Source organism: Aegilops tauschii, chromosome 6 (assembly GCF_002575655.3).
Source record: "Aegilops tauschii subsp. strangulata cultivar AL8/78 chromosome 6, Aet v6.0, whole genome shotgun sequence".
In the NCBI taxonomy this organism is placed as follows: domain Eukaryota; kingdom Viridiplantae; phylum Streptophyta; class Magnoliopsida; order Poales; family Poaceae; genus Aegilops; species Aegilops tauschii.
In genome coordinates, this window is record NC_053040.3 from 87260964 (window position 1) to 87273574 (window position 12611).

General features: G+C 43.3%; 1 long non-coding RNA gene across 1 annotated transcript; it reads right to left on the bottom strand.

The window, feature by feature from the left end:
• Positions 1–1261: 1261 nt before the first annotated feature.
• LOC141025543 (uncharacterized) lies at positions 1262–4239 on the bottom strand. The gene is made up of 2 exons (XR_012187246.1): positions 3387–4239; positions 1262–3278 (listed from the first exon to the last, which is right to left on the bottom strand). It is a non-coding gene; the product is annotated as an uncharacterized lncRNA (long non-coding RNA).
• Between the last annotated feature and the right edge of the window lie 8372 nt (positions 4240–12611).

Consider the following 12611-nt stretch of genomic DNA (forward strand, 5'->3'; position numbering starts at 1 on the left):
AACATGCCATATTTTTGCTTGCTTCCAGGTACATCGGGTTCCAAAATCATCCTCAACGAACAATTGAACTTGTATCTGAGCCATACCTTTGATAATATTCTATCAACCTTGCACACAATTTATCTTCTTGCTGATTTGATTATTTCTACTATGAGGAGTACACGCTGAGGGAGACTTGACACTCAGTAACATGATCAGATATCCCTCAATCTGAATGCAGTCGGTTGAGAATTCCATACTGTTGTGAGGAGTGCACGTTAATGCAAACTTTATACTGACATTCCATCCAGGATTTCTTTTGTATTTAGACGAGCTATTTCCAATTTCACTGCAGTCTGCTGACAATTCCATTTTGTTTAGGTGAGTTTCCAAATATATGCATTTCTTGCTGACTCTTCGGGTCTGGTGTCGGCTGACGAGCAACTTTAATAGGGGAAAATTTGTAACACCGAAGGCCCAAAGAAAGAAACGACTAAAACAAAAGCACCCAAGCATACTACTAATATAATTAATCAAGCAATCATCACATATTACTGCTACTCACACCATAATATGCATGCACACCTAAGCACACAAATCGCGCGGAAACTTCGGTATTACGGTCTAATATGTTGTGGCGGTGTGCATCAAAATTATATCCATGTGTGGAAAGAGTTGGCGTAACCGAAGCTACACCAAGCACTGGCTGAACAGTGGCTGGATCTGGATGGATACACAGGTGAGAATGGACTTGACGATCAAGTAGCCAGACACAAAAGTCACGACCACCTCATCATCAAGCGTATGAAGGGAATCATACCCGTCCAAAGAATGAAATGACATGGCAAGATAACAGTGGAAGACTGGGTTTATTGGCATTGCCCTTTTCTGATAACAAAGATCAGCAAGGGTTGCCAAGGGGACGAGATGGAGGGCATGGATGATGATGTGGTCGCATCACACCGAGGAGCAGGCATGCTAAGAAAGATGGTGCAGGCGGTGGACCGAAAACGATGCCACCTACACTCACAACATTAACCGGTAGTGACAAAATAACAATCTATATGCATGCTATGCGACAAATAAATGCAACAATCAAGTGCAACAAACCAACTGGGGGCTATACTACCGCTTTCTAATGTTCGCGCGGGCTAGGGCATCCTACAGCCAGACCTGCTCTGATACCAAGCCTGTGGCACCCCGGCTAAGAGAAAACCGGAACGCCCCGTATTCCAGCCCGGAGATCGAGGTGAAGTCTTCTGGAATACGGCACTTCTTAGCATTGAACAAACCAGCTTACTATTATTACACGAATATGAATACAATGTCTCCGATATTACAATGAATAACATCGGCACGACGACACTACACTATCCTCAGTTGCTCTATGCAAGCAGCATAACAAGTTGAGGCAGCGAAACAACTACTGGCAACGGAACAACGAATGGCGATGATGGACTCCAATCCGCAGGGACTCTGGTTGGAACACTTATCCTAGCTCGCGAACACAGGAACAACACCAAACAATCAAGCAATCCAGGCACGACCTACAAGCTGGCATGACACGCCAGGTTAGTACATTGAATCTACTTGCAAGCTCACAATAACCAGACGCATTCAAGACAAACAACAGCATGGCAATTACAGGTTAATCAGGGATTATCATGAGATCATCAGGATAACATGACATGAACAATATGAACATAATATCGCTAGGACAATATATGATCATGGCATGAACATATAAATCTGATGATACTAGCATGCAACATGATGACACACATGCACCATTTATTCTGTTCGGTTTACCTCGTAACCATCACATGCATCACTTACCAACCTCGGACATCACACGATCATCTCAGGATCAAATCAAGCTTGGTATAAACAATACCGTAGTAATCATTAAATGACCACAAGGAGATTGATTTTTACCCATGATTCTCGCACAACATCACGAATGTACAACAACTCGGTGATCATTCATGGATCACAAACGGAACCACTCTGGGTTCAACGGGCTACCTCGTAACCAAACGGTGATCTTTCCGGCGATCACAACCATGACCAACACTTGGTCTCAAACGGTAATCTTTCCGGCGATCACAACCAACTTATCTCATCATCGAACCGGGGTTGTCATTAATCAAGTTATTATTAATACTGTTGACTCACAGTGGAACCGACTACGAACTGGGCCCTTATCCACGGGCGCGGCTATCGATAGATTTAATATACACTCTGCAGAGGTTAGTACACTGTACCCACACCACGGAACCCATGGCCTCGCACTCCCATTCGGGTGGACCAACGGCGTTCCGACAAAACCGATCTACTGCCATGACACTCTCCCGGCCACTCCGACTCACTCCCCATTGGGCTAGTCCAAGGTGGCCCCGTGTCTACCAAAGACACAACGACCACCGTCGTGGTCCATCCAAAACAGGGACAAAAGCGCTTATCATCCAACCTACGGGCACACAAGGTTATGTCCGCCTACCTGATCAGGGTAAGCACGCCCATAACCTTCCCTAGTTGGAGGCACCGGCGAGAGACACGACAATAGACCCAGTTAGGACCTTCCCATACCGGCAAGTGTGGTTGCACTGGTCAGCTCGATATGGTGGCACCATGACTCAGCCAACAGTTGTTCAAGTTCAATTTAATCTGGTTAAACTTGAATGCAAATATGCTGAGCCATGATAAAATAACATGATGCAATTGCAAAGCATGAGCATGATATCAACATAAGCATGAGAGTACGACATAACTATCCACTATATCAACAATGAATCATATCCAACTGAGCATGGCATACTGACTAACATGAACATCACAAGTACATACTTCTCAGAAACATAGCATGACCACTAGCATCAACAATAAATATCATGCAAGAACATAACAACAATGCAAGCGTTTAACCAACGGGATGCAATGAAACATGCATAACAACGACACTCGGAATAGACGATAGTCATGCACCGAAGACGATTACCGACATCAACATGTACTTCTAGCAAGCATAAGCATATGAAAGGAATACTGGCAACTAGCAGGGCATGATAATCAGGTGCATAACAACATAGCAAGAAAGTAAGCACTAACCCAGAAGCAACAACGATAACCATATTTTAAACAAGCAAACCTTTAATAAATATTCAAGTTGAAAACTAGGGCCACTGCATGACTATCATGCAAGTGGGTATTGTGGCTTGCTTGGGGGTGAAGAAGGCACCGGGAAGGAGTGCGGTGAAGCCGCAGAAAGACTTGCCGGAAACAGTTCTCTCTCGGAGGGGCTGTTTACGTGCAAGGGCAAAAAGGTCATTTTCACAGTGTCAAACCATACTGAAAATGGAACCAATAGAACGGGCTCGATGAAACGAAGACATGGGCTTTGGAATCACCTCATTTGGAGTTGTGGTTAAAAAGATACGAAGGGTTGAAGTTCAGGGACTCTGCAAAAATATCATCACAAACAAGTCCCTCAGTGGATAAGACAGAGGCGCAACTTTAGAAATCCGCTTTCTGATTAAGAAAACGCATTCTGGGCTGAAACAGAGAGGAAATACGCTTCCTCTAAAAGAAAACGTACTCAGGGTAATGTATGCGTTCTTTACGCGAAAACGTACTGGCGTGTTTTACGCCTCCACTTAAACACGTGGCAGAGGCGGGGCAGGGGCTTGAGCAGCTGACGTGCGGGTCCCGCGGGTGGGGCCTGTCACTTATCTAGGTCAGCGTGGCAAGGCCGGGCTCTGGGTCGATGACGCGTGGGGCCCGCCGCATCTTCTCTCTCCTCCCACGCCTCTTTCTTCTTCCCCCCGGGTCTGCTCCTCCTCTCCTCGACAGAACGCAGGGCAGGGGCGCTGCCGTCGCCAGGCACGGCGGCTCCGGCCATCTCTGGCCAAGGGAAGGCCACCGGCAAGCGCGACGCGTCCCACCGCATCCATCCAGAGAGGAAACGAGCGCCGGGGAGAAGCGGGATGGCGGCGAGGGGTTGCAGCGGCCGAGGCAGAGGCGGCGGCTCACCTTGGGAGCCGCGGCCACATGCACTCCGGCGACGAACGAATGGGTTGGGGAGGCTCTACGGGGCACGTAGGAGACGATGGTGGTGGTGGAACGGAGGGAACGGGCTTGGTTCGCCGGAATCGAAGTGGACAGAGACGGCGGCCATGGCGGCGATGGTGGACACAGAGAGCTCCTCGAGCTCGTTTGAGAGGCTGGGCGGGACCGCAGGAGAGTGGTGAGGCTGGTGGTGAGCTCGGAGGCACTCGGGGTGGGCTTATATAGCCGCGGGGCGAGGTCCTGCGCTGGCGTCGCCGCGGACACGCGGCCGGCGCCGCGGACGCGTGTGCACGCGCATGGGCTCGTCGGGAAGGCGACGGGGAGACGCAGGGAGGAGCCCACGGGGCAGAGAGAGCCCACGGAGCATGGGGAGGAAGAAGACGGCGACGAACAGAGCCAATTGTCCGCTGTTAGTCCGTGGGCGCGCGGCGGCTTGCGTCGGTGAGGAAGCTGCCAGAGGGGGAGTGGGGTCCAGGTGATCGGCGACGACGAGAGGAAGACAATGGACATGCTCACGCGCGCTAAGACGACGAGGGGGAGAGGGGCCCGAGCAAGAATCCATCCTGGGCACGGCCAACGGCAGCAGAGCGCGCGCACAGGCTTGCCATTAACGCGGTCACCGCGTGCACTGGCATGTATCGGGGGAGATGAGCTGGAGCGTGTTGTCTAGTGGCAAGCTCATCCAGGGGAGGTTCCTACTGCGGTGGTAGTTTGGTTAAAATCGCTTTGGTTAAATGGTAATCAAGCTCTGAAGTTTACTGCAGTAAACTTGGGGTCAAAGGAGTTGTCTGGGAGGTTTAACTAAGGAAGAACTACAATACTGGAGATTTAGAGAATAAATGGACCAATAAATAATAGGGTTGCTTTGCAACTGCATTTTTGGTCCAGAAACTTGATTTGGATGATGCACTCACATGGAGTTATGGAATGTGATGCAACTTGGCAAATCCTCATGATATGTACATATAAAGATGCTTTAAAAAGCTCATACCAAATGGAAAATCCAAAATGGTAATTGCTTTACAAACATCATTTCTGTCCAGAAACTTGGAAAAATTCTAGAGGAATAATGGCTGGGTTAAACATGCCCAGAATGGGTGGAGGTAAGTTATATGGATAATATAAGGCCTAGAAAAATTGGCAGCCATAATGGAGCAAGATAAAATATACTGGCTTCACAAACTGAAATTTTTGGACAGAATCAAAGAATTGAAGACGAGCGCACATGGAGGCATTACATGAGCTCTACTTTGGTGGAGGGCTATGATATGATGATATGAGGCACCATGCAAAATTGCAACTCATTTGGATATGCCTAGATTGCACCTCCTGCACAAAGCTTCTTTCTGGATAGAAACTTTGGAAAATCATAATTAAATAATTACTAGGCAAATGAGGTTGCATTTTGGCATGCGGAAATTATATGGACATGAAAAGGTGTCCAAGGAGTTTGAGGTCAATTGGGAAAAGGAAAATAGCACTTGCTTCACAATGTGCCATTTAGGGCAGAATAGGAAATGAATTATTTGAGCATGATGATAAACATGACAAATGAAATATTTTGCCATATTTGAGAAATATATGACCCAAACAATTTATGAGAATTATTTGGTAATTTTAGGAGTGATGGAAATAAAGGTTGCTTCACAACCTAGGGCAATTTGAGTTATTCCTTTAATAGAAAAGGAATATTCCAAATAAAAAGAATATTGGGATTTGGGCTAGGATGAAAATGACAGGGTCTAGGGAAGGATTTGGGTATGACAATCCACTCCGTTAGCAAAGAAGAGTTCATCTTCTTCACTTTCCAGACCACAAAGCCACGGGAAAAAAAAGAAAACTCAAGCAAAAACCTCAGAAAAACAAAAGAAAAAGAAAGGGCCAAAAATTAGGCTGGTACAGAGACCCGACGTGTAAACTCTTCGGATTCACTTTGGTGATCCTCAAGATCGAAGATGAGATGATTTGTTAAACCAGTTCTCAAGAACGACGACCGAAGATGAAGAACAGTTCGGAAGAATCAAGGAGCGTCCTGGACTAGGGGGTGCTCACCACGTCGTCTCCCGATCAGGTGGATTGGGCCGAGGACCCCCATGGCCGTTTGCTCATGGGACAGTTCGGACAGCCGATGTATACACGAGGAAGATTCCACAAGACTTGGTGATCAAACAAGGACTCCTCTCCACCGGCGTATTTGAATAGGACACTTGTTATCCTAGGCCTCTGGTACATTATATAAGCCGAGGCTAGGCTAGTCGATAGGGCATCATGACATTACTCATCATACCTCTAGGGTTTAGACCACAAGATATGATCTCGAGGTAGATCAACTCTGTAATCATACGCATCGAATACAATCAAAAGCAGCATGCAGGGTATTATCTCTTCGAGAGAGCCCGAAGCTGGGTAAAATCACGTGTCCATGTTACCATCGATCCTAAGATGTGCAGCTTGGGACCCCCTACCCGTGATCTGCCAGTTTTAACACCGACACCTCCCCCCTCATAAGCCTTAAAATTTGCCTATTCCCAAGGGATCGTGCAGATGGCACGGTTGGATTACCCAAGCCCTCATTGATGAGAATCCAGTAATAAGGGGACACGATCTCTGCTTTGGCAAGACGTGTCACCGGAGGATGCATCTCGAAACACGGAATGGAAGGTTGAAAAACGATTCGAGATAATGAAGTGGCCAGACGTAACGTCTCACTAGCAAAGCTGTCAGTAAAGACATACCATATTTTTAATTAAGTATTATGCCCTTGCGATTGTGGATTGTAACTATTGAACAAAGCCGAATATAGTTCTTTTGATCAACTACTTTGAAGTGTTCGGAGGAGGAACCCGCCTTGCAATGCCGAAGACAATCTATGTGCCGGACACATCATCATTGAAGCTAGGTTCAGGGGCTACTGAGGGAGTCCTGGATTAGGGGGTCCCCGGGCGTCCAGGCTATGTGACATGGGCCGGACTGGTGGGCCGTGAAGATACAAGATCAAAGGCTTTCCCCCGTGTCCGGATGGGACTCTCCTTTGCGTGGAAGGCAAGCTTGGCATTCGGATATGAAGATTCCTTTCTCTGCAAACCGACTCTGTACAACCCTAGGCCCCTCCGGTGTCTATACAAACCGGAGGGTTTAGTCCGTGGAGGTAATCATAATCATACAGGCTAGACATCTAGGGTTTAGCCATTACGATCTCGAGGTAGACCAACTCTTGTAACCCCTATACTCATCAAAGTCAATCAAGCAGGAAGAAGGGTATTACCTCCATTAAGAGGGCCCAAACCTGGGTAAACATCGTGTCCCTGTCTCCTGTTACCTTTGATCCCAAGACGCACAGTTCGGGACCCCCTACCCGAGATCTGCCGGTCCTGACACCGACACCTCTCCCATTGGAAGAAATACCAATCAAGTTGGCCAAACCAAACCAATAATTCGAAGATAAATACAAAGATATCAAATCATGCATATAAGAATTCAGAGAATATTCAAATAATATTCATAGATAATCTGATCATAAATCCACAATTCATCGGATCACAACAAACACATCGCAAAAGAAGATTACATCGGATAGATCTCCAAGAACATCGAGGAGAACATGGTATTGAGAATCATAGAGAGAGAAGAAGCCATCTAGCTACTAGCTATGGACCCGTAGGTCTGAGGTAAACTACTCACGCTTCATCAGGTGGGCAATAGGCTTGATGTAGATGCCCTCCGTGATCGAATCCCCCTCCGACAGATCGCCGGAAAAGTCCCGAAGATGGGATCTTATGGAAACAAAGGCTTGCGGTGGCGGAAAAGTATTTTTGTGGACGCTTTTGGTGGTTTGGGAATATTTCTGAATTTATAGGCCGAAGGATAGGGTTAAGGAGCCTCAAGGGGCCCACAAGGCAGGGGGCCCTGCACCCTTGCCGCCGCCTCGGGACTCCTTTTCCTTGGTTCTCAAGTCCTACATGTGTCTTCTGCTCCAAGAAAAATCATCATAAAGTTTTGTTCCGTTTGGACTCCTTTTGATATTCCTTTTCTACGAAACTCAAAAACAAGGAAAAACAGAAATTGGCACTAGGCACTGGGTTAATAGGTTAGTCCCAAGAATAATACAAAATAGCATATTAATGCATATAAAACATCCAAAACAGATAATATAGTAGCATGGAACAATAAAAATTATAGATACGTTGGAGACGTATCAAGCATCCCCAAGCTTAATTCCTATTCGTCCTCAAGTAGGTAAATGATAAAAACGGAATTTTTGATGTGGAATGCTACCCAACATATTTATCCATGTAATATTCTTTATTGTGGCATGAATATTCAGACCCATAAGATTCAAAAAAGGTTTAATATTGACATAAAACAATAATACTTCAAGCATACCAATAAAGCAATGATGTCTTCTCAAAATAACATGGCCAAAGAAATTTATCCCTACAAAATCATATAGTTTGGCTATGCTCCATCTTCCTCACACAAAGTATTAAATCATGCACAACCTCGATGACAAGCCAAGCAATTGTTTCATACTTTTGATGTTCTCAAACTTCGTCAACTTTCAGGCAATACATGAGTGTGAGCCATGGATATGGCACTATAGGTGGAATAGAATATGGTGGTTGTGTAGAAGACAAAAAGAAGGAGATGGTCTCACATCAACTAGGCGTATCAACGGGCTATAGAGATGCCCATCAATACATATCAATGTGAGTGAGTAGGGATTGCCATGCAACGGATGCACTAGAGCTATAAGTGTATGAAAGCTCAAAAAGAAACTAAGTGGGTGTGCATCCAACTCGCTTGCTCACAAAGACCTAGGGCAATTTGAGGAAGCCCATCATCGGAATATACAAGCCAAGTTCTATAATGAAAATTTCCCACTAGTATATGAAAGTGACAACATAGGAGACTCTCTATCATGAAGATCACGGTGCTACCTTGAAGCACAAGTGTGGAAAAAGGATAGTAACATTGTCCCTTCTCTCTCTTTTTTTGGGCTCTTTGGCATCTTTTTTCTTCTTCTTTTTTGCGCTTTTTTCGTTCGGAGTCTCATCCCGACCTGTGGGAGAATCATAGTCTCCATCATCCTTTCCTCACATGGGACAATGTTCTAATAATGATGATACTTAGAACAAAATATGACTCTATATGAATGCCTCCGGCGGTGTACCATGATGTGCAATGACTCAAGAGTGACATGTATAAAAAATATGAACGCTGGCTTTGCCACAAATACGATGTTAACTACATGATCATGCAAAGCAATATGACAATGATGAAGCGTGTCATAATAAACGGAACGGTGGAAGTTGCATGGAAATATATCTCGGAATGGATATGGAAATGCCATAATAGGTCAGTATGGTGGCTGTTTTGAGGAAGATATATGGTGGGTGTAATGCACCGGCGAGAGTTGCGTGGTACTAGAGACGCTAGCAATGGTGGAAGGGTGAGAGTGCGTATAATCCAAGGACTCAACATTAGTCATAAAGAACTCACATACTTATTGCAAAATTCTGTTAGCTATTGAAACAAAGTACTACACGCATGCTCCTAGGGGGATAGATTGGTAGGAAAAGACCATCGCTCGTCCCCGACCGCCACTCATAAGGAAGACAATCAATATTTAAATCATGCTCCGAGTTCATCACATAACGGTTCACCATATGTGCATGCTACGGGAATCACAAACTTTAATACAAGTATTTCTACCAATCCACAATTACTCACTAGCATGACTCTAATATCACCATCTTTATATCTCAAAACAATCATAAGGAATCAAACTTCACATAGTATTCAATGCACTTAATATAAAAGTTTTTATTATATCCTTCTTGGATGCCCATCATATTAGGACTAAATTCATAACCTAAGAAAATTACCATGTTGTTTAGAGACTCTCAAAATAATATAAGTGAAGAAAGAGAGTTCAACAATTTCTATAAAATAAAACCACCGTCGTGCTCTAAAAAGATATAAGTGAAGTACTAGAGCATATTACCTAGTTCAAAAGATATAAGTGAAGCACATAGAGTATTCTAATAAATTCACGATTTAAGCGTGTCCCTCTCAAAAGGTGTGTACAACAAGGATGATTGTGGCAAACTTAAAAGCATAGACTCATATCATACAAGTCGCTTCAAGCAAAACACATATCATGTGGTGAATAAAAATATAGCCTCAAGTAAATTTACCGATTGATTGAAGACTTGAAGAAGAAAGAGGGGATGCCTTTCGGGGCATCCCCAAGCTTAGGCTCTTGGTTGTCCTTGAATATTACCTCGGGGTGCCTTGGTCATCCCCAAGTTTAGGCTCTTTCCACTCCTTATTCCATAGTCCATCAAATCTTTACCCAAAACTTGAAAACTTCACAACAGAAAACTCATGAGATCCGTTAGTATAAGAAAATAAAATCACCACTTTTGGTACTGTTGTGGACTCATTCTTTATTTATATTGGTGTAATATCTACTGTATTCCAATGTATCCATGGTTCACACCCCCTGATACTATCCATAGATTCATCAAAATAAGCAAACAACATATAGAAAACAGAATCTATAAATAAACAGAACTGTCTGTAGCAATCTGTAAACTTCGAATACTTCTGTAACTCCAAAAACTCTGAAAAATTGGGAAAACAGAGACAATTTGTATATCAATCTTTTGCAAGAAGAATCAGTATTTTATCATGCTTCTGTTATTTTTAACAATTCTGGCAATGGGCGCAAAAGTTTCTGTTTTTCTGCAAGATCAAACCAACTATCACCGCAAGCCATCCCAAAGTCTTACTTGGCACAAACACTAATTAAAACACCAAAACAAAATTACTACAGAGATATTAATGTGTATTTTATTCAAGAACAGAAGCAAAACGAAAAACACAAAAATAAAATTGGGTTGCCCCCAACAAGCGCTATTGTTTCACGCCCCTAGCTAGTCATATTGCAATAGATCTAGGTATTGTCATCTTTGGTATGCAATCCATAAGTAGCTCTCATAAATTCATATGGCAACTTAATTTTCTTTCTTGGAAAGTGCTCCATGCCCTTGCTTAACGGAAATTGAAATCTAATGTTTCTTTCTTTCATATCAATAATTGCACCAATTGTTCTAAGGAAAGGTCTACCAAGAATAATAGGACATGTAGGATTGCAATCTATATCAAGAAAAATGAAACCTACGGGCACATAATTCCTATTTGCAACAATAAGAACATCATTAATCCTTCCCACGAGTTTCTTTATAGTGGAATCCGCAAAATGCAAATTTAAAGAACAATCATCAAATACGGAAACCTAGCACATCACATAAACTTTTCGGAATCGTGGAAACGCTAGCACCCAAATCACACAAAGCATAGCACTCATAATATTTAATTTTATTCTTAATAGTAGGTTCCCTCTCATCATAAAGCTTTCTAGGGATAGAAACTTCCAACTCAAGTTTTTCTTCAAAACATTTCATCATAGCATCAATAATATGTTTAGTAAAAGCTTTATTTTGATTATAAGCATGAGGAGAATTCAACATGGATTGCAACAAGGAAATACAATCTATTAAAGAACAATTATCATAATTAAAATCCTTGAAATCCAAAAGAGTGGGTTCATTGCTACTTAAAGTATTGACCTCTCCAATCCCACTTTTATCAATTTTTGCATCAAGATCTATAAACTCCAAATCATTAGGACGCCTTCTAGCTAAAGTTGACTCATCTCCAGTCCCATATTTATGAAGATTTATATTATAAAACAAAGATTCAATAGGAGTCACATCAATCACTTTAAGATCTTCATCATTATTTAAAGACTCCGGTTTAGCGGACATCTTATTTACTAGAGTAGCTTGTTTATCAGAAAATTGGCCTACTAAATTTTCAAGATGGGCAAACTGAGATTTCATACCATAAAATTCCTTAGACATGTCATCACGCTTTTTATTAATATACCCCATCATAGTTTTTTTTGTTCTTTAAGGTCATTTCTAAAGAGATTATTATACTCATATTGTAAAGTCATGAGACTTTCAGCATTACTTTCAATCACTTCCAACTTCTTAAAATAAGGATCAAAGCTCTTGGGTTGAGCCATATGGGAAATCTGGCAAACAGAAAGCTAATGGAAAGACGAACGAAAGAAGGGCGAACAAAAAGGCAAATCTTTTTGTATTTTTCTGAAAATCATTTTAGAAGTGGAGGAGAGGAAAATGAGAGGCAAATGGCAAATAATGTATGCAAGAGATGAGAGTTTATGATGGGTACTTGGTAGGCTTGATGTAGACCTCCCCGCCAACGGCGCCAGAAATTCCTCCTGCTACTTCTTGAGCTTGCGTTGGTTTTTCCCTTGAAGAGGAAAGGGTGATGCAGCAGAGTAGAGATAAGTATTTCCCTCAGTTAGAGAACCAAGGTATCAATCCCGTAGGAGGTACAAGCAAGTCCCCAATCTATGCACCCGCACAAACAATCAAACACTTGCACCCAATGCGATAAAGGGTTGTCAATCCCTTCATGGTCAATTGCAATGGTGAGATCTGATAGAGATAGGTATAAAACATTGCTAGAAC